Raw genomic sequence first — 21,726 nt, 5'->3', positions numbered from 1 at the left:
TCAAGAACGTGTTTTCTTGCCACGTCAGCACTCCCTTGGGGACGCGTTTTGCTTGCGCGTGAACAGTAGCAACGGTTATTTTTTTGACCGTTGGTGACCCTCCAACAGTAAAAAAAAACTATAAAACCCCCTTTAATTTTTTTTCACAACTTAATACTTTCTCTCAATTTCTCTCTAATATTCTCTCAAATTTGTCTCAATTTCCTCTCAAATTCCTATTTTAAAAAGCTTTAATTTTTTAATTATTTTTAAAAAAGTTTTAAATTTTATTTTTTTGAATCTTTTTTAAATCGTAAAAATTTGTACGAATTTAGCAATGGCCGGAGAATTAATTCGTCTTGATGACAAGCACATATCCGTCAAACAAATGAAAATGGTAAGTGTTAAATTTAATTTTTAAATATTATTTAAGATTTTTTTTATTTATGCAATTTTAAAAAATTATTATTTATTTTATTATTTGTTATAAAAGTCTGTATATCGGATATTGCAATGCTATATCCGTAATATGCATGGTCTTCCATCACCGTTGGTAGAGAACTACTGACTGGAAGCGGGTTTTTGGCACGTGGCGACGGTAGGCCGGGGATGTAAGTTGGACCCGAAACTTATCAGTGCGTTGATTGAGAGGTGGAGATCCGAGACGCACACATTCCATTTTCCATGTAGAGAGTGTACTATCACTTTATAAGATGTGAATTTGCAATTGGGATTGTCGGGTCTGTTCAATCTGGTGATTGGAGAGCGGTATGCTACGAGCTTTTGGGCGCTATTCCGGAGAATATTAACGGAGGTTGGATCGAGATGGGCTGGTTACGAGACACATTCCCGGATCTGCATGATGATTCTACCGAACTAGAAAGAATCTGATATGATCGGGCATACATTCTTCAGATAATTGGGGGTTATTTGATGCTGGACTTGTCACGGAACCTTGTACATCTAAGATGGCTGCTGAAACTCGTTGATTTTAGAGCAGCTGGTGAATTTAGTTGGGGGTCTGCCATGTTGGCAACATTGTACCGGGAGATGTATGGGGCGACGCGACTGAATAAAGCAAAAATCGGAGGTTGCCTGTCACTACTGCAGTCATGGGCACGGTTTCGCTTTCCATTTTTATGTCCTCGAGTGGACCACCTATATACATTCCAACTCATAACGAGGTAAATTTTATATTAGATTTTTCAATTATTACGTAGATTTAAAATATAATAGTATGCTAAAAATTTATTTAATTAGGTGGAACCATTCGGCAAGTTATGCTCGATTACCTACCTCTCTTGAAGATATACGGCTTCTATTAGACCAACAATCGGAAGCATAAGTAAGTATTAAATAAAATATATATTTCCATCATGAGCTAGTCAATTGGTATTTAGTATTTAGTATTTAGTATTCAGTATTATGCATTATGTATATAACTAATATTTCCATCATGTTCATATAGTTTCAATGGACACCATACGAGGATCCGACAATTCGGGCAGTAATTCCGGATGAGTACTTCCAAAATCCAAACGCTTGGCATATGAAAGTCGCATTGGTCAACTATGTGACCGTGGAGATGCACCAGTCAAATAGAGTATTACGAAAATTTAGATTTCGACAACCGATTCTCGTGGCACCTGAGGTGTTGGATGATCATCACAAAATCGACCTACAACAATTGCATATGGATTGACCGAGATTCTGGTCATACTACATCTAAATGTGGGAAGATCAGTATGATTATATACCTACTCGAGAACCGATCATCGTTTCAGAGTTAGCGTCGTGCTGGAATACATGCCATGGTTTAGGATCCATGGCAAGCCATGTTTACTATCGACAGAGGAGAGGCAGCGGCAATTGCTTGTCCAAAAGGAACGACGTGGCCCTTTAAATCCAAAAAGAAAGGACGACAACGCAGGCCCATTAACGAGGCCCAGACATTCACCCGACCCATCATCAGCACCCATACAATCACCAGGCCCAGCAACAACACCGACACAGTCACCTGACCCAGCAGTTCAATGGACGATACCCACGACACAGCTTTTCAGATGATGCCAAGTGCGTATCCTAGCCCTTTTATGTATCCTAACCCTTATATGTTTCTTTTTTATAGTCCTATGGCAGGTTTGAGTCTATTGCCCGGTTCATTTCCATTTTCGATTACGCCGAGTGGATCGCAAGAGGGGCTGTCGGGGAACTCTTCTTTTTACCAATCCCCATCACCGTATGGGTTTCAAACAGCTTCGTCGTTGGTGATGCAAACACCTCCACAGTCACTATTCTATCAAGGCGGCTCATCTTCCCAACACCGACAACCAGATTCCCTACCGGAGGAACCAGAATCCCCACCGGAACAACTAGAACCCCCGCCGGAAGTTGGACAAAGGAGGAATCCAGCGCGTAACCGTTGACGACCGCCATGTGGCACTGAATCTGGCTGGCACGGAGATTGATTTTTATTTTAATATATTTGTACAAACATTTTGAATATTTTGATATTATTTGATGTGATAAAATAGAAATTCTTCTATATTATTTCATGTACTAAAACATAAATTTACTTTTACATTTTTAATATAATAAAAATTCTTTTAAATAAGACAATATGCTGAATATTTCTATATTATTTCATTTAATAAAATAAAATGTTGTTTTGAATAAAGTAATTGTAATTTACTTTAATATTTTTAATAAAATATATTTTCTTTTAAATAAGTCAATATTCTGAATATTTGTACCAATTTTTTATTTAAAAAATATAAATAATATAAAGTTTTTTACAATAACGTTCAACTATTGCGATTTGGATATGATCGGCTTGTATGGCCTGGGTTCCTACACCATCCGTATAAATTCTATTGACTGGTTGTTTCTCAGATATCCATATTGTTACGTATTCTAGTCAAGTAAGGTCGAACCTTTGGTTTGCAACGCAATTCTCTATCCGGTAACAGCTTAAAGAGAGCAAGCGATATAGACGACCACTTACGTTTATCTGGGACCGGTGGGAATACGTGTCTCTAGACATTGTATATGTTTTCTAATTTGTACACTTCGTCGACATAGCTCATTGGATCCAGACGGAGATTCTAACAAGCTGCAATTACATGAGTGCATGGATAACGAAGTGCGTCAAACATACCACAGTCGCAAGTTCTATTTCGTAAGTGTGCACGATATTACCTGCCAATAACACCTTAGTGCGGTCTGTCAAACTCTGTCACGCGAAACCATAAGTTGTCTCGATCGTGACAAACTGTGTGCATGGTGTTTGCCCACGCCTTGGCCTTGTTAATTTCTTGCACTATATATGGCCTCCCTGCATCTGGCCTGCATAACTACTTGCTCGCTTTGGAAATAGCGCCGCTAAACGAAAATATGTCTCTTGCACAACCGATGTTATCGGTAGATGGCGTGTTCCTTTTAGAATAGAATTTATGAATTCAGCCAGGTTTGAGGTCATATGAACATATCATAGGCCGTCATCGTATACTTATGCCCACTGTTTGAAAGGTATGTTACAAAGGTAGTCCGCGCCTTCGCCGTTAATTGAATGCAAAACTACCAACATCTCATGAAAACGATCTTTATTTATTTCATACCCTGCCAATATAAGTTCATAGTGAATATTACATACCACTCTTTCAATTAGAATAAATTTAAAATGACAAACGAAATTATATTAATAGAGACTAAATACCTATGTTGGTCACTTGTCGTCATTCACTCTTAGATGGATATTGCCTGTAGTAGTTGGAAGCAACGTACCTTAGGCAATACTGATGGTGTGTGCGCTGTTATAAGCTTTCCTGTCGATCAATTGCAGCAAGTATGTCGGTGCCCCGATCTGAAATAACATAGATATTAGGTTGGGGGCACACATGCCTCCTTAACCTAGAAAGAAAGAAATTTCAATCATCAGTTGACTCCCCCGGTGTTATTGCAAACGCAATTAGAAGAATTTTCTTACCGCCATCCTGTGCCACTGTTAGCAATAGCCGATGGATATATCTACCAAACATAAAGGTATAGTCAATTTGTACCAATGGCTTACAGTATGGAAATGCGTCTCGGCATTGCTTAAAGGTCCAAAACAGGCATTTAAACACTTGGCATCCACGTAGCAATCAGCCGTTGTAGTATTCATGTTTCGTTTCAAGGTCTGTTATGCAACCTGGGACGTATCTCTTCACCACTTGACACCACTGCCATATTTCATTATATGAAGCGTCCCACCCACTATGCATCTTCTTCAATGCCTTCTGCTTAGCTATCCAAGCCTTGCGGTAAGAGGGCGTGTAACGCATTTGGCTACGAATATTAGCAATTAATATCAGCACTGAAGTCTAGGGATCTGCCTTCACCATAGGTAGTATCAAGCTAGCTAACATAGTTGAATCCATCTTGGGATGATCTTATGAAATACCTATAAACGGAGGACATTAAATAATGCAACATTACATAATAACAGTATTATTCAAAAACCCTAAATACTGTAACTAGAGCACATGTATGTGGACCTTTGTACTTTTTTATCTCCCATAACCATGTCCTTTTCCTCAATGAGGCGTAGATTTTCCATGAACATGTACCGTCTTGCACTACACACTTCGCCTCAAACTTATCAGCTTTGGATTTAACCATGTGGTAATTAACGCCGTTATTGATGCTATGTTGTTTCAAAGCACCAATAAAACTATCATTGTTGAAAAACTAATTACCAACTTCAAATTCACCCGAATCCAGTACCAAACTTGTACGATTACGCAACCGATGTGGTAGATCTGGAAACTCCAACGCATCATCTGCAGACAGATCGACATTATGCATATGGGCTGGAGGTGAGTATGCCCTGAATCGTGGATTTTCTTTGTCATCTAAACCCTCTTCAACATCTTCAGGTTCGGTTGGAATAGACTTCGGTTCAAAAAATAATGCAACTTCTGCACCATCAGGCCTGGGCTCTCGAGGTAGATCCACATTGAAGTCATCTTCTAACCTACCATCATCTGCAATGTACGAGGTCCCCTTCCCGGTGGATGTCGTAGGGAGTACATCATCCTTTCTTCTAGGCGTTTTATAACGTCCCCAATTGAATGTAGATTGCCAACCACTAGAAGTTGATGTCGTTCCCCAGTACGTATTTTCAGCGTCAAACATCGACCCACCGAGGTACATGTCCCATCCACCGACAGAGTGTCTTGCAGGGGATGTGCATTCCATACCGCTACCAAACATGGGCTGTTCTGTGTTTTATAACCCACTAACCGAATGTCGGGCAGGGGTTGTGTATACCTCTCGAACCACAGTCGCAAGTAAATTATTTGGCGATGTAAATTGTACATATAACTCAATATAGGGTGCTCCACTAGCGAGATGAGTATGCCCTGAATCGTGGATTTTCTTTGTCATCTAAACCTTCTTCAACATCTTCAGGTTCGGTTGGAATAGGCTTCGGTTCAAAAAATAATGCAACTTCTGTACCATCGGGCCTGGGCTCTCGAGGTAGATCCACATCGAAGTCATCTTCTAACATACCATTATCTGTAATGTACGAGGTCCCCTCACCGGTGGACGTCGTAGGGAGTACATTATCCCTTCTTCTAGGCATTTTATAACGTCCCCAATTGAATGTAGATTGCCAACCACTAGAAGTTGATGCCGTTCCCCAGTACGTATTTCTAGCATCAAACATCGACCCACCAAGGTACATGTCCCATCCACCGACAGAGTGTCCTGCAGGGGATGTGCATTCCATACTGCTACCAAACATGGGCTGTTCTGTGTTTTATAACCCACTAACCGAATGTCGGGCAGGGGTTGTGTATACCTCTCGAACCGCAGTTGCAAGTACATCATTTGGCGATATAAATTGTACATATAACTCAATATAGGGTGCTCCACTAGCGAGATGAGTCTACACCATTGCCTCCAAGCTACGAGCACCTTTTATGTCGAACGAGTCATATGTCATCGGATCAACAGAAGAACAAAATCGATATGTAATAGACAAAACTTTCATTGGCGTTGTTCCAATATTTTACACCTAATTCTTTTACGAAGTTCTGTCAAATCTATGTTCTAGTTAAAAACCAGTCGCACTGTATTCTCCGATAAAAAAACAACGCTATTCTCGGTGTGGCAAACCTCACCATCATAGTAAATAACAGCACTAATACGTTCACTCATCTTTAATTTCTATCCTTCTTAGCCTCTCTAAATTATTTTTGCTGTAACTTATGCAATCTGAGAAAATTTTTTGCCTCATTTATAACCTCAGGCCAAACGTGCGCTACTGTAGCAAAAGCGCATCCACGTGGGAGCGATTTTAGTACTTTTGCTGACAAAGCAGCGTTTTTGACACTATTTGCTCAAAAACGTCTACTCGAAATTATTTTTTCAAGAGCTACTGTAGCAAAAGCGCGTCCACGTGGGAGCGATTTCAATACTTTTGCTGACAATGCATCCTGCTTAAAGCGTTTTTGACACTATTTACTCAGAAACATCTACTCGAAATTATCTTTTCAGGAGCTACTATAGCAAAAGCGCGTCCACATGGGAGCGATTTCCTTAAAAAAAATTTAATTAAATTACTCAAGTAACCCTAAACCCTAATTTAATTGATTTTTTTCTTAAAAAACCATAAACACGAAACCTAATCCAATTTTGAAAATTTTATAATTAATTTAATTGAGAAACCCTAAACCCTAATCCCTTATTTATTTATTTCTCTAAAACCCAAAACCTAAAAACCCCAAAACCTTAACCCTAACCCTAAACCTTAAACTCAAAACCCTAACGGCAGGGCAAAACGCTTCTTCAAGGAAGCGTTTTCCTGCTTCGTCCCCTAACAACGCGCTGACGTGGACGCGTTTTCGGAGAAATAGGGTCATTCTAGTGATTAATTATTTACAGGGCCCATTTCGGTAAATTTTTCTAAAAAAGGGCTTTTATATGTATTTTCTCCGACCATGTGTCCGTCACCTTTTATTCAATAATTCCAACTACATAATTAGAATCTTCGATAACCATGTGTCAATCACCTTTTATTCATTTTTGCCATTATTCTTATAATGGTATAATCTTAATTTTAGTCCCTTTATTATAATAATATTTGAGATTTAGTTTTATATTTTAATTTAACATAATATGGTTCTCAAATTTTACAATCACATTATCTAGTCCAAATAATTAATATCTTTAGTTATTTTGATTAAATTTTTTTTGTTGATTTTTTTATAAATACTGTCCTAATAAAAAAATATTTTGATATAATAAATTGGAATAAGTATTATTAAAAAAAATTCATGTTGGGTACCAAAATATTAAGGATGGTACATGTTTAGACTAACTAACGACAGAAATCTCTTTTTTAGTCATTATAATATGATGGTAAAATTGTAGTTTCGATCTATCTACTATGTTTGCATTTGGAATTTAGTCATTGTATTTTAATTTGATGTACTTTGGCCACCTATGAAGTTTAAATAAGTCCTTTTAGAAAAAAAAACGAAGTCAACATTTTGAATAGAATAATTAAGGGTATTAGCTATTTCAACAGACTAATAACATTATGTAAAGGAATTAAATTGTATCAAATTAAAGAATAAATACTAAATTCTAAATTTAAACACAGTAGAGAGATCATAACTATTATTTGATCTAAAACAGTATATGTCTAATACAATCATTTGTTATTTGATTTAATAAAAAAGTTTGATATATTTTTATAAAAAATTTATTGTTAATTTAATTGTAGTAAATGATTATATGTTTATTGGGAATGACTTGGGAATAGCAAATTGCTAAAAATAATAAAAATTATATATTTCATCACATAGTCTGGTATCTTCGCATTAATACTGTTGATTTGTGCTTACGTGATATCAATAGCCAACTCGATAGTGACACATGATAGCTTATTAATATGCTATGTGGCAAACGTAAATATAAAATTGCAAATTCTTCAAAAATATATAAACTAATAAATATATTGTTTTCATGTAAAAAAAATAAACGCGGACAAATGTAATCCAAATACATTTAAATTTGGACATACAATTATATAGATTCATTCCAGATGTGTTTTTAGTAAATTTTATATACTCTTAAACTTTTTATAAAATATAAGTTTTTAGGTTATAATTTTGAAAGATATATAAAATATAAAATATAAAATTATATAATTAAAAATATACAAAAAGCATATAATATTTTGAAAAATATATAAAAAAACTAAATATTTATAAACTTATAAAAATATGTAAGGCCTTGATTGAAAAAATTAAATCAATATTTAATTCTTTTTTGGTAATCCAAAATAAAAATAACTTGATAGAATTTTTGCATGAAAAAGAGTGGAAAATAATAAGTAGGTAAGAGCTACTTATCACTTAAAAGGATACTATTTTCAATTAATTCTATTTTATTTTATTTATTTTAATATTTTATTATCATATAAAAACTTTGCATTTAAAATTTTATTTTTGTTTAGAATAAGTTGAGATGTTTAAAATTTAAGGATGAAATGTAGAATATTTTTTTATAATTAAAATCTATCTTTATCAAACAAATCTAATTATATTTCATAATTACATTTAAGTAATATATTAAGAAATTTTATAATTTTAATTCAGTACTTAAATTTTTAATAATTAATTTTTCAGCACTTAATTTTTTCAACACTTAATTTTTTAGTTTATCAAATAACACCTAAATATATAAAATTAGTAAAAAGCATTCTAGAATGAATTTGGACAACCATATGTCCAGATTCACTCTTGATATGTGAAAACTTTTTTATACTTTTTATTAATTTATTAATTTTATTTTTTTAAAATTTATATATTTTTAATTTAAATACAATAATAACATGATATTTTATAAAAAAAATAAAACATACAAGCTTACTAAAAAACACGTCTAGAATGAATATGGTCAAATGGGTGCTTAAATTCAAATGTGAAAAATTTGTTCACGTTCATTCTTGATGTGAAAAAATTATTTTTTATTAATTTATATATATTTAAAATTTTTTATTTATATTTTCCATGTTGCATATGGAGGGGTTGCCAGGTGTCGTCATTAGATTGACTATTAGTGCCATGTCAGCACAAACTATTGATGTTAGTGTAGAGGTACCAAATTGTGTGATAGGATACAAGTTCAAGTACCAACTAAGGGCCAGTTCTTTATTTCTTCAAAAAAACACTTCTAACTCCAAAAGTACTTTTGGAAGAAAAAACTGTGCAAAACAAGCTACTTTTTGCTAAAAATTTTAGCTTTTCCTCTCCCAAAAACACTTTTGGTGCTTAATCACTTTTTCACCCCTCCAATAACATAGTACTTTCCTTTTTTTTTGGTGCTTAATTACAAATGTGTTAAAATCATTAATTAAAAATAAAAAATATTTTTTAAAATACTAATTACAAATATTTAATGGTTATATTTAAATATTTAAAATATTGTTTATATATTCTAATTACATTTTATAAATAATTAATATTTATTGTTTAAAAATATTTAAAATTTATATTTCATATGTTAAAATATTAACAACAAGTTATAATAATTTTTTTATATTCTTACTAAAATATAATAATATTAACTAATTTAAATATGATTTAAATGCATATTTGTTACTTGATAATAACATGTCTAAAATGGATATTTTGTTTCTCAAAAGCACTTTTTGATAGCAATGCTAAATACTCAAATTTTAAACCAAACTTTTCAAAAGCACTTCTTAAAAGTACTTTTCCACAGCACTTTTCAAAATCACTTTTTAAAAGCATTACCAAACTAGCCCTAAGCCGAAAGAAAAAAAAATTAAATACCACCTAAATACAAATGGATAAGTTTGAGGGGCAAAATATATACTAATCCAAAAAATTATGTAAAAAATATATTTATTAAAAAATTATACAAAAACCAAATGAGACTTGAGTGAAATGATAAAATTAAAAGTCTAAAATTTATAATGTCTTAAGTTCAAGTTCTATCATATATATATATATATATATAAACTTTTATTGAATTTATATAAAAATACAAAAAAAATCTTATAATAAAATAACTTACTTTGACATCCAACCAAGTTAAAATTTGAAAAATCGATCTTTTAACATTTATTATTTAGATTCAATCTATGATCTCGTGATTATATTTATTTAAAAAAATCATTTATTTGAAAAGTTTAAAAAGGTATATCTATACATCCATATATAAATATGTTATACAATTATAGTAAAAATAACCCAACCTGAATTCTAACCCGATAAACCCCTTATTTATATATTGCTAAAGACCCCACTGAGAAGGAAGGGCACTCCAGACCATCTGACTGTGAATTTTAGAGGGATCAGGGCAGAGCACGTCTAGAAAGTATAACTGGACAGAGTGATTGAAGAGTATATATATGGCAATATCTGCCAAAGGGATAGCAGTAACTGTAGTTGATGATTAGAGATATTGGAATTGGGTGTTGTAAAGGTGTTTGTGGAAAGGTAAATTACCTTTTCTCTAACTTCATTGCTGCATTTGCTTTCATTTCAATGGAATGATTCCATTTTGCCTTTAATGGCATTTAGAAAATTGATTTCATTTGTTTGTGGACCATGCATGTAACAAGCTTGGAGTTTTTGTTTTCATAGTGAGACAGGGAAACAATTGATTTATCAATTATGAGGTTTAAGGATGCTATTGTGATTGACTTTTCTATTTTGTCCCTTGTTCTCCTGTTTTATGGTGAAGAGCTTGTTACGAAATTGAATTTTGGTGACTTTAATTGGATATCATGGGTTCTTTTTTCATAATGATGTTTTTGGGTTTCATGGCATGGTGACTTGCCATCATTATCTGTTTAAATTAGTTGCGAGAATCCCATGTTATTGGGTTTTGAAATTTGAGTATCTTGTGGTTTTACTTTACAAGAATTACTTTATAACTTGAAAGATCGAAATGGTATAGAACAAGTTTCACTTGCCATTCAATCATAGTTTCATTCCATTTGTAGTCTTTGATCAATGTCTTTTTGGTTATACTTCTTTTTCTTTCTTAAATATCAACCTATAAATTCTGTGATCCTCCTAAGTATATCCACAGTTCATTTTATTATTAAAAAAAAACACTCGACCATTAGTAACTCAATCGAAGGTCCCTAAGGTCATTACAGTTAGATGTAGTCAAGCAAAATACTCAAATTTTTGCCTGTTAGGATATTACTCTATTTACTAATAACATGTTATTCAATGAAGATATATATATATGTCCTAACTACTAATAGGAAACATAAAAGACTTCCAGAGATATTCACCTTTATGTTGAGTGTTGTGGTGTGTGTTTTGGAGCCCATTTCATCCCAATATTTACTCATTGCTGCATGTTTTCTTATAGCATCATTTTTTAGGGAAAAAAAATGGATGAGAAGGTTGTTGTATAATTCTTACTTATGAATGGTACTGTTGATTTTAGTTGATCAAGGGACAAATTAGGCATATTTTGTGACAAATTACCTGCTGTAATACTGCCTCTGCAGATCTTTTCCATTTATTTGTAGGGTACTATCAAATTAACAAATGCATCTTGATCAATGCAGTTCAATGAAATGAAAATTTTAAGGACAAAGCTTGTACTGCTCTAATGTTATATTCAAATTACTTACCGAATATGTTTTTGAAATGTTTATTACCTGGTATTGGTATTTTCTGGCTTGTATGCATAGGATGATAAATATCCACTATAGGGAGAAATATAAGCTGGAACATAATCTACGTCAATTAAAGTGGAATCTCAAGGTAAGCAATGGAAAACAAGATGTTTGTGAATCTTGATTGTTTACAATTTGGTACATTTGGTGTTTGAAAAATGAGGAATCAATTGAAGCCAAGTGGTTGGAAACTGTAGAATCAAGTTGTAGTATAGTTGAAACTTAATGCTAATATGGTATTTATGTTCAGTATGGTAGTTTTGCTTGGTTCCTTGATGCTGTTATTGCTCAATTTGAGGGCCAAAAGTTCTCTGATCCTTGGCATTTATGTTACTTGGATTTGGGTGGAATGTCAAAAAAAGGACATTTTCAAGAAAATGTTATTATTGCTCAATTTGAGGGCCAAAAGTACTCTGATCCTTGGTATTTATGTTACTTGGATTTGGGTGGAATGTCGAAAAGAGGACATTTTCAAGAAAAATAAAGAGACAGAGTGACATAGCATGGCTGATACTAGTTGAGTTTTAATTGTAATATGCAACTTTTGGGTATAAGGATTTCATTTTCTGCAGATGTCTCCCCACATCGTTGCACGTTTGGTCGTCATTCTTGCGTACTCTAACATCCCCTTGAGGCTTTGTCATCCAAAAATGATTTCTCCTTTAAGTCACAAGGATTTTCTTAATTCGGTGGTGTTTGTTTTGATCTGAGACAAGGTATCTGATTCAATGGGCCTGATGGTGTTGGGATGGGCCTCATTTTGCATCATAAACTCCTTGGAAAGAAGTACAATAGAGGCAAATCAATTCATAGCTTGCTAAAAATTTAATTTAAATGGAGTTACTTACTCATTTTCTTGAAAAAAATACTGTCTTGAAATTGTTTACATTGTTTTCAGTTCTTTCCTATCACATTATACTGACTCATATTCACCCCTGGCATTATGTTAATAACTATTCTATTGGAAATGTAACAATTTCTACTAAAGATTTTGGTTGAGTACTGTAGGGTTTTTGAAGTTCAATGCCTTCATATTTCGATCAATGATCGAACACCATTTCAAGGTTTTTGTCCTTCATGATCTTTCTTGACTTATTTATAAGTTTTATCCAAGTTGAAGATGCCTTGAATGATATCCTAAGCTTGAAGGTTCCACTGTTCCACAAAATCTGAATGTATCACCAACATGGGCAACTTTAGCTTCTAACATCTCAAATTTTAGCTTGAAAGAATGTAAAATTATGTCAAAGATAAGTAAATAACCTAGTGGTCAAAAGAAAAATAAAGAAGCAAGGTAATTAGATTAAGGTCTGAAGTTTGAATATTTTCCCTTGCAAAATAACTTAATTTTGCTCAAATTTTCTCTTTTCCTTATTTTTGTGCCGCCCATACCTATTAAACTTAGGTATAAATATCACTTTTATTTTTTTTCAACCTTTAATCATTATTTTTCAACCCTAGTTTCCCTTTCCTCTTGCCCTCCTATTTTCCTCTTCAATTTTCTTCTTTTTCCCTAGTGTGCCGCTGCCCAAAACCCTTGCTCCACCACTTATATTTTCTTTTTCAATAGTGAATTTTTGCACCATTCTCCTATTACCTTTGCTTCCTTTTTATCATAATTTTTTTGGCCTTAGATATGATATTTTTAACACTTAAAATCGATCTCCATTGCTACTACAAAGACCTTCATCGCCACATCTTTCTTCTTGCTAGAATAAGTGTATTTTTCCTTCTGTTTTCTTAACGAACTTCTCAATAAAAGACCCACTTTTCCAGATTTGGAATTTTAAATTTTTTAAGGATTTAAATGATGAATTTTCAGATTTTAATCCCATTTTTATTAAGCCCCAAGACAACCCCAATTTTGGCCGCTAATGGCGGTGGTGCGTCACTCCTAGATCCTTCAATAGGGGCTATTATTTTTTATTATTTTTATCTCTTATTTCCAAAAAGATTTGGATATCTTTAAACCCTTCCTAACCAGCCATTGATCATGTGTGACTTAGGGAAACTTGATCTTGATCACTTGTCAACTCAGATCTGACAATCAGCAATTGTAAGTACGGTTGTGTGAGGGTTAATGTGTAGTTTCGACTTGTTTACTAGGGAACATGTTAAATAATGTAGTCAAGATTTTAAATGGTTGTTTATCTATTGCTTATTTAGTACTCTTTGGTGTTAGGCATTGACATAAACGCCTATGATCAACAGTGAAGCCGTTAGACATTCGGGCACACATTTCACATCAAATCAGTGTAAGTAGCCTAGTCAATTTGGATTTGAAAATTTTTATGGTAATGTTAATTTGATTGAAACCCCAAAGGGGTGTTTTAAGGATATTTTGATAGAACCCTAACTCGATAAAAAATATTTTAATTTAGGTTTGATTTAAGGTCTTAAGGAGAAATTGTGGGTTTCGCAAGTAGTGCTGCAATAGTGCGAAAATAAGGTGTGGGTCTTAACCTGTAAACTTGAATGCTTTAATAATATTTTTAATTTTTTAAATGAAATTTAAGCTTGCTGGTTGGACTTAGCTAAATGGGTAAGTAAGTGATTTTAAGGAGGTCGAATTAGGTATGTTTCGAGCTCTGATTGAAAGGCATGTTTGCAAGGTTGCATGAATGACTGAATGTTTAAATGTTAGATATTAGTATGATTAAAATGAATTGTTTTGTGATGTAATATATGCTGGTTGGATGAAAATAAAATGTATGTTTGGGTGATATGTTATGAAATGTAATGATTGAAATACAGTTACTCATGCACTAGAAAAGAATTGCTTATGAATGATAATAGAACTAAGGCATGTTGGAACGTCACCATATTGATGGTGAAACTGAATGATTGATAAGTAATGGTACCATGATTTTGATTAGAACTTGTATGACATATTGTATGTGTATTGGGGTGGGATTGTATGGTTGATAGAAGAGTTCCATGGAGTAATTGCGGCATATTAAGTCCACATATATGTTGTCAATGCACTACATCGGGAGTAATGAGGAGAATGATGATTATATTGCATTTTATTTTAAATGGCAGTATAACTACATTACATATAATGGTGGTTTAACCACAGCAAGCTTTGCTCGCAATGATTGGAGTTTGATATACAGGTTCTGGGGGACTCATGATGTGTAGCGGTTGGCTGGGGGTAGGAAATCACTGTGCATTATGATATGTTCATGACACTTACAAAAGATAATGTCTATGCTATGATTGTGTTACAGTAATGTTTTGGGTAATTGATATTTGAAGGTTCTTATTGATTTGACTAACACTAAGCTAGTTAGATCACCCCATACTTTCAACCTCCTCAGCTAATGCTTGTGACTAGGATGAGACATAGCATGCGAACATATGATGAACTTCAGACTTAGTTATTATTTTGCTTAAGTTTTAACTAAATTTATTTGGTTTTTGGATTGTAATGTTATTTGGACTATGGTTTGGGTTTTTTTTCCTATTTTGGGGATTTCATGCATGCATACTTAACATACTTTAAATTGGTTTATAAGCACATTTTGAAATTGGACAGAGCATGTTACTTGGCTTAATGATTAAACGGTTATAATTGAGTTTTCCGCTATAACCAAAGAAAACAAAGTCTTGAGTTGAGTAACGATGAGCAATGTGATTTCTAAACCATGCTAACACTAATAACATGACTTAAAGATTGTTGGATTAATTAATGGGTTGTTTTCCCAAATTAACAAAGGTAAACGTCGATTTTTCCTAAAAGAGAGGGTACTTAAGGTTTTCAACGAATGATAAGGTAGCTTTGTCACATAGGTGACCAATGTGATCTCCACGATTCAACTATAACGTCTAGGTAGGTTTTGGGAGGTTACATTTAGTGGTATCAAGGTCAAGGTTCAAAACCTTAGAGTGAATTTTAATTATTTTCAAAACAGAGTCTGCATGCATGCATACATAAAAGGGGAAATTTTGGGAAAAAAACTATAGTATTTTGAAAAGTATTTCTTTCAGAAACGACGAAGTTCGAAGGTTTGATGCCGTGCCTATAGAAAAAATATTGAAACTCTAGAAAAACACTAGAAACTATTGCATAAAATTTTAAATGAAAGAGCTTAGTTAACAGTGAAATAAAAGATTAAAAAATACTAAAGATATTCCTACTTGTAAATTTTAGATTCCATAAAACATCGAAATGAGTACCTACGGGATGAGTACCTCCAATAGCTCCGATTGAGTCGTCTGTGTCTTAAGAGCCTGTACAGAATAATAAACAAAATAACCAAAGATAACAAAGTCTTGAGTTGAGTAATGATGAGCAATGTGATTTCTAAATCATATTGATGCTAATAGCATAACCTAAGGATGGTTGGATTAATTAATGAGCTATTTTCCCAAATTAACAAAGGTAAATCACGATTTTTCCTAAAAGAGAGGGTACTTAAGGTTTTTAACTAATGATAAAGTAGCTTTGTCGCATAGGTGACCAATGTGATCTCCACGATTTGGCCATAATGTCTAGGCCGGGTTTGGGAGGTTACATAGCTGGTTTGAAATCACTTGATTTACATTACAACTTTTGTTTTAATGAGATCAGGTGAACCATTGAAAATGGCAGAAGTAGCTGTTAAAGGTAGGCTTTTTCTCTCAAAGAAAGTTGAGAGAATTTCTAGCAACCTCACTGTTTTGCTTTCGTTTTATTTTGGTTTGGATGATATGTTACCAATGGAAACTCTCATTTGGAAGTTGAACTTGATTAAATCATTTGCCATATATAGCTTTGAGAGATACCCTGTTGCTTGCTTGGACTCAAAATGTGCAATGACAACCGTGTGAGCTCTTCAAAGTTATAATGTCATACTCAGAACATAATTGCAATTATGATATGATTTAATTCTAGCACGGTAACTTTACTGATTTACTATCATGACTTCGATTTTCTAACAATTCGTTGATTTACTATCACGACTGTTATTTTTAAAGTCCACTAATTTATTATCACGATTGGTAAGTGCTAAAAGTAACATGTTTTAACCTCATTCTTAATGCATTTTTAGGTGATTATCTGATGTTAATTGTGAATTTTATACCCCTAATCCTTTAAATTCATGTTTTAATGCTTAATAGAGCACTTGGGAGCAAATGGAAAAAAAATGTGTGAAAATCGGAGTGTCAGAGCAAGTTGTAGAAGCCACACGGGCTGAACCATTCCACACAGCCATACCACACAGCAGTGTGACCTACATGGGCGTGTGGTGGGCCGTGTCAATTTCACGGAATTGTGCACCAAACTGCGAAAAATCGTAATTTTTAGGTTTTTCGGGCATTCTAAGACTCATATATGACAAAAATAAGAAGGTAGGAGTGAGTCGTCAGAGAAATGCTCAAGAAAATAACTCGAAAAACACCATTAAAGCCAACTGTGAAGTAGATTTTCGTTAAGATTGAATATTCCCATTTGATTTCTTAGGTTGTCATGAGTTTTTTTTATTTCTTTCGGTTATACTGTATCTTAGATGTTTCTATTTTCAAGCATGATCTAATTTTCTAAATACCTAGGGAGATGAACCCTATGATGGATTCTGTCGTTTGATATTTCTAAATTATTGATCCACATTTGATGTGCTTAAATCGATGGTTGAATAGACTCTGTTTAAAAGTAGATCTTGTATAATTGAGTGGAGTTGCATGCAATCTTAGAAATAGGATGACATAAATCTACCAGATTAGAGTCAAATCTAATAGAGGAATCCATAGCACGAGTTAATGCGATAATAGGGGTTTTAATTAGAAAGAAATTTTAATTAATCAACCTAGAGTTAATTGCTCTTATGCTTGAAAGAGATATTAGCATAATTTAGGGGTTCTTACGGATCAGGGTGCTAAGTTGTAACACCCCTTACCCGTATTCAACTCCGGAATAGGGTATGAGGCATTACTAGAACACTTACACATGTAAACGTATTAAACCGAGTTACAAAATTTCATTCAAATTTAAACTCTTCAAATTTTTAACATGCTTTTATAATTCTTTATAACATATCCTCAAAATATTATATTCATAACAAATAGGGCCTACGAGACCCGATACTTACTCATGTAATTCAAAGCTCCATTTCCATTTTACTCAATTCACAATATTTCGTGTTCACAATTCAAATTAATTTCTCAATCCAATATATATATTTCAATACCACACTCTCATACTATGAAACTTTATTTTCCCATATGAGCTTAAAACATGATCATCACATATCAAAGACAAATGTTCTTGACATTTCCATCATATAAACCGAATTAATCAATGCAACTCAATGATATAATCATCCATATATCATTATTATCATATATATATAACATGACTAAATTTCTTATATATTTGATCAATTGCTTTTCAACACCGCAACAGTTCCTTCGGTACCAATACGTATTTACCATTCAATTTAACATTTACCGATTATAATCGGGCATATGACCATTATACACAATTCTTTCATACATTTTATTGTCCTCCTCCTCCTCTCCATTCCACATCCTTTATGTATAAAACATGCTTAAATAGCATTATACATAATTTCACTATTCACTTATATTTAAATTCAAAGCTGTCTATTTGAGTCAGAGTCACTAAATCATTTTTATCTGAAGCTACAGAGTTCCAAATTAAGATCTGTTAATTTTCCCTGAAACTAAACTCTCATGTCTTCTTACCATAAAATGTTAAGAATTTTTTACTTGGCCAATTAGTACAGTTTATTCTTTAAATTCATCCCTGTTTCACTGCTCAACATCACTGACCTCTCTTCACTAAAAATGAATTATCTCATTGTAAAGAATTTGGATGATATTTATGTTTCTTTTATTTGAAAATAGACTCATTAAGGATTCTAATCATATAAATTATAACTCATAATTATTTTTGTACAATTTTTAACTATTTTCCAAAGTCAGAACAGGGGATTCTGAAATCAATCCGACCCTGCCTCACTAAAATTCAAATATCTAAAAATGTGTAACTCTTTTGCTTCCCTTGTTTCTTTCATGTAAAAATAGACTCCTTAAGATTTCATTTCATATCTTATTCACTCTCTAATTCAATTTCCACCATTTCTTGTGATTTTTCAAAGTCACATTATTGTTACTGTCTAAAACTGTTCTGTTGCACATTTTACTTTTTCATAATTTCATTACTTCTTTTCATCCTACTTAAGGGTCGATTAAATATCGAACCCAATATTCATCACGTTATTCGATTCACATATATTTTCACTTATCTAATTTCCCCGATGAACACTTCGGAATATTAACCGTTACACGGTGGAATCAGCACTTAGCAACCACCTTATAATCAATGATACGGGGAATCAGCACATAGCAACCCCTTTCACAGTCAAGGATATGGTGGAATCAGCACTTAGCAACCACCTTTATATTCAATGATGCGGATTCACATAGTAGCATGCACATAGTACTACACATGTGACCATCACTATCCGATACACGTAGTAGCCTGCACATAGTACTACACACGTGATCGAAGCTATCCGGTACGCATAGTAGCCTGCACATAGTACTACACATACGACCTATCGTTCTGGTACACGTAGTAGCCTACATATAGTACTACACACGTGATCGAAGCTATCCGGTACGCATAGTAGCTTGCACATAGTACTACACATGCGGCCTATCATTCTGGTACACGTAGTACCCTACACATAGTACTACACACGTGACCATCACTTTCACTTTCACATAGCGGCCTACACACAGTCCATGCCACATATGTGATCATTTCTGTCACTTCATTCGTATCCCTTTTTATTCCGAATGTTCAATCGGGAAATTTCTCACTTTTTCTCATTTTTTTCACTAATTAAAGTCAATTCCTTGTCTTTCTTGACTTATAATAACATATTTAACTTATTTAACACTCACATTATTCAATCCAGTCCAAAAATCATATTTTGGAAAAATTACATTTTTGCCCCTAAAGTTTCACAAAATTACAATTTTTCCCCTAGGCTCGGAAATTAAATTTTATCCCTTATTATTATGTATTATGACACGCTGAACATTTTTTCCTTTATGGCAACACCAAATTCCCACTCTAACACTTACTTATGAACATTTAGTATTTTTATCGATTATGTCGTTTTACTCGTTTTCACTCAAAATCGCTTAGCAAAAGTTGCTTAACATAATTTATAGCTTCATATTCTACCATAAAACATCAAAATAAACACATTTCACATGTATTTTTCCAAATATAAACCCTAGATTAAATTATTGCTAGAATAAGTAAAATCAAGTTACTGGGACTCCAAAAACGTAAAGAACATTAAAAACGAGGCTTAGAATCACTTACTATGGAGCTTGGAAGCTTGAAAACCCTAAAAATGGCTCCCCCCTTGCTGATTTCGTCCCAATGAAGAAGATGAGCCCAATTTTCCATCTTTTTCCCTTTTAATTCATTTTAATTACTAGATTACCAAATTGCCCCTAACTTAAAAATTTCCTATTTCACTTATCTCATGCCCATTTTTGTCTACCAACTTAACCAATGGTCTAATTACCATATAAGGACCTCCAATTTTAAGTTTCATAACAATTGAACACCTCTAACATGTAGAACTCAACTTTTACACTTTTTACAATTTAGTCATTTTGACAAAATTGAGTGCCCAAACGTTGAAATTTTTGAACGAAATTTTCACAAAATCATTTCGTGAAATCATAGACCATAAAAATATAAGAAAAATAAATTTTTCCTCGTCGGATTTGTGGTCCCAAAACCACTGTTCTGACTAGGCCCAAAATCGGGCTGTTACATAAGTGAAGAAATTGCGTAATTTAGAATGATAGTGTTGGGAAATGTGCCCATATTGTAGTAAACATGTAATTGTTTTCTATTTATTTGAAAAATGAATAAATAAATAAATTTAATTTCACATTTCACTGTTATGTCTTTTGTATTTCTTTCATATTTTGCATGCATGGAGAAATTGTGACAAGAAATATTAGCTCATTAATTGTCTAAGTTCAAACTGATGATAAGTGACATTGTAAGAACATTTGCATTGCGAGAAAGACAACTTACTTCAGTAGATAAGCTAAACGAGTCCATAATCCCATAAAAGAATCAAAATGAGAATTTAATTCAAATATTTAGAAGGATTATTATGTTTTTTACAATTCCAATTGAGGAGATTACTAGTCTTGGCTATCGGAGCAGTTGACTCCACAGGTAGAGTTATAGATGTATTCATTGGCAGAATGATACATTGGGTTGAACCCAAGATGAATTAATTCTGAATCTATTTGTGAATTAATTCACTTGTGACATTCATGGTGTGATTTTCCTAAATCCTGAGTTAGTCATTGACCATGTGTGCGTAAATCATGTGTTTTGATATAAGTGGAGGCTTGTACTCTGAAGATGATCGAGTTGATAGTCGGTATGTTGGGTATATGACTTGTGTATGGCATGACTTTACTAGCAACAGTGAAATTCATGGCTCAATTAAAGAGTTAACGATATCCTTTAATTGGCATTGCATGGATTGATAAATATGGAACGTCGCCACGAGTTGCTTGTTCTCAGATTAACAATTTATCACAGTCATTTGTTGACAGTGATCATATTAATCATTAAGAAGACCTAATAGTGACAATGAGATAAAATAGAATTGTATTGAGTGAAAAAATTTAACTCAAAGGAATCAAGGATATTTTACGAGGGTAACACACACATGACGAGATCATGAGACAAAATAGTTGGATAATTTGCTTTCGTAAAGAGTATACAATAATGAGTTTTCAATCATGGTACTTCTTGTGGACTGACTCCATGATTAAGTAATTGCAAATTATCGGAACGATACTTTTAGACATAATTTCAATTACTAGAGCTAATTGTATATGTCCAATTGGTTCCTTCGCTAGCTCAACAAAAACTCGATCGGACTACATTTGAATCAGAAGAAAATTCTATGACTTTGGAAATAATTTAATTGAACCGATTTATTTGATGTGGAATTAAATTGAGA

Source organism: Gossypium hirsutum, chromosome D01 (assembly GCF_007990345.1).
Source record: "Gossypium hirsutum isolate 1008001.06 chromosome D01, Gossypium_hirsutum_v2.1, whole genome shotgun sequence".
NCBI lineage: Eukaryota > Viridiplantae > Streptophyta > Magnoliopsida > Malvales > Malvaceae > Gossypium > Gossypium hirsutum.
The sequence above is the reverse complement of the archived record's forward strand: the minus strand, read 5'-3'. Positions refer to the sequence as shown.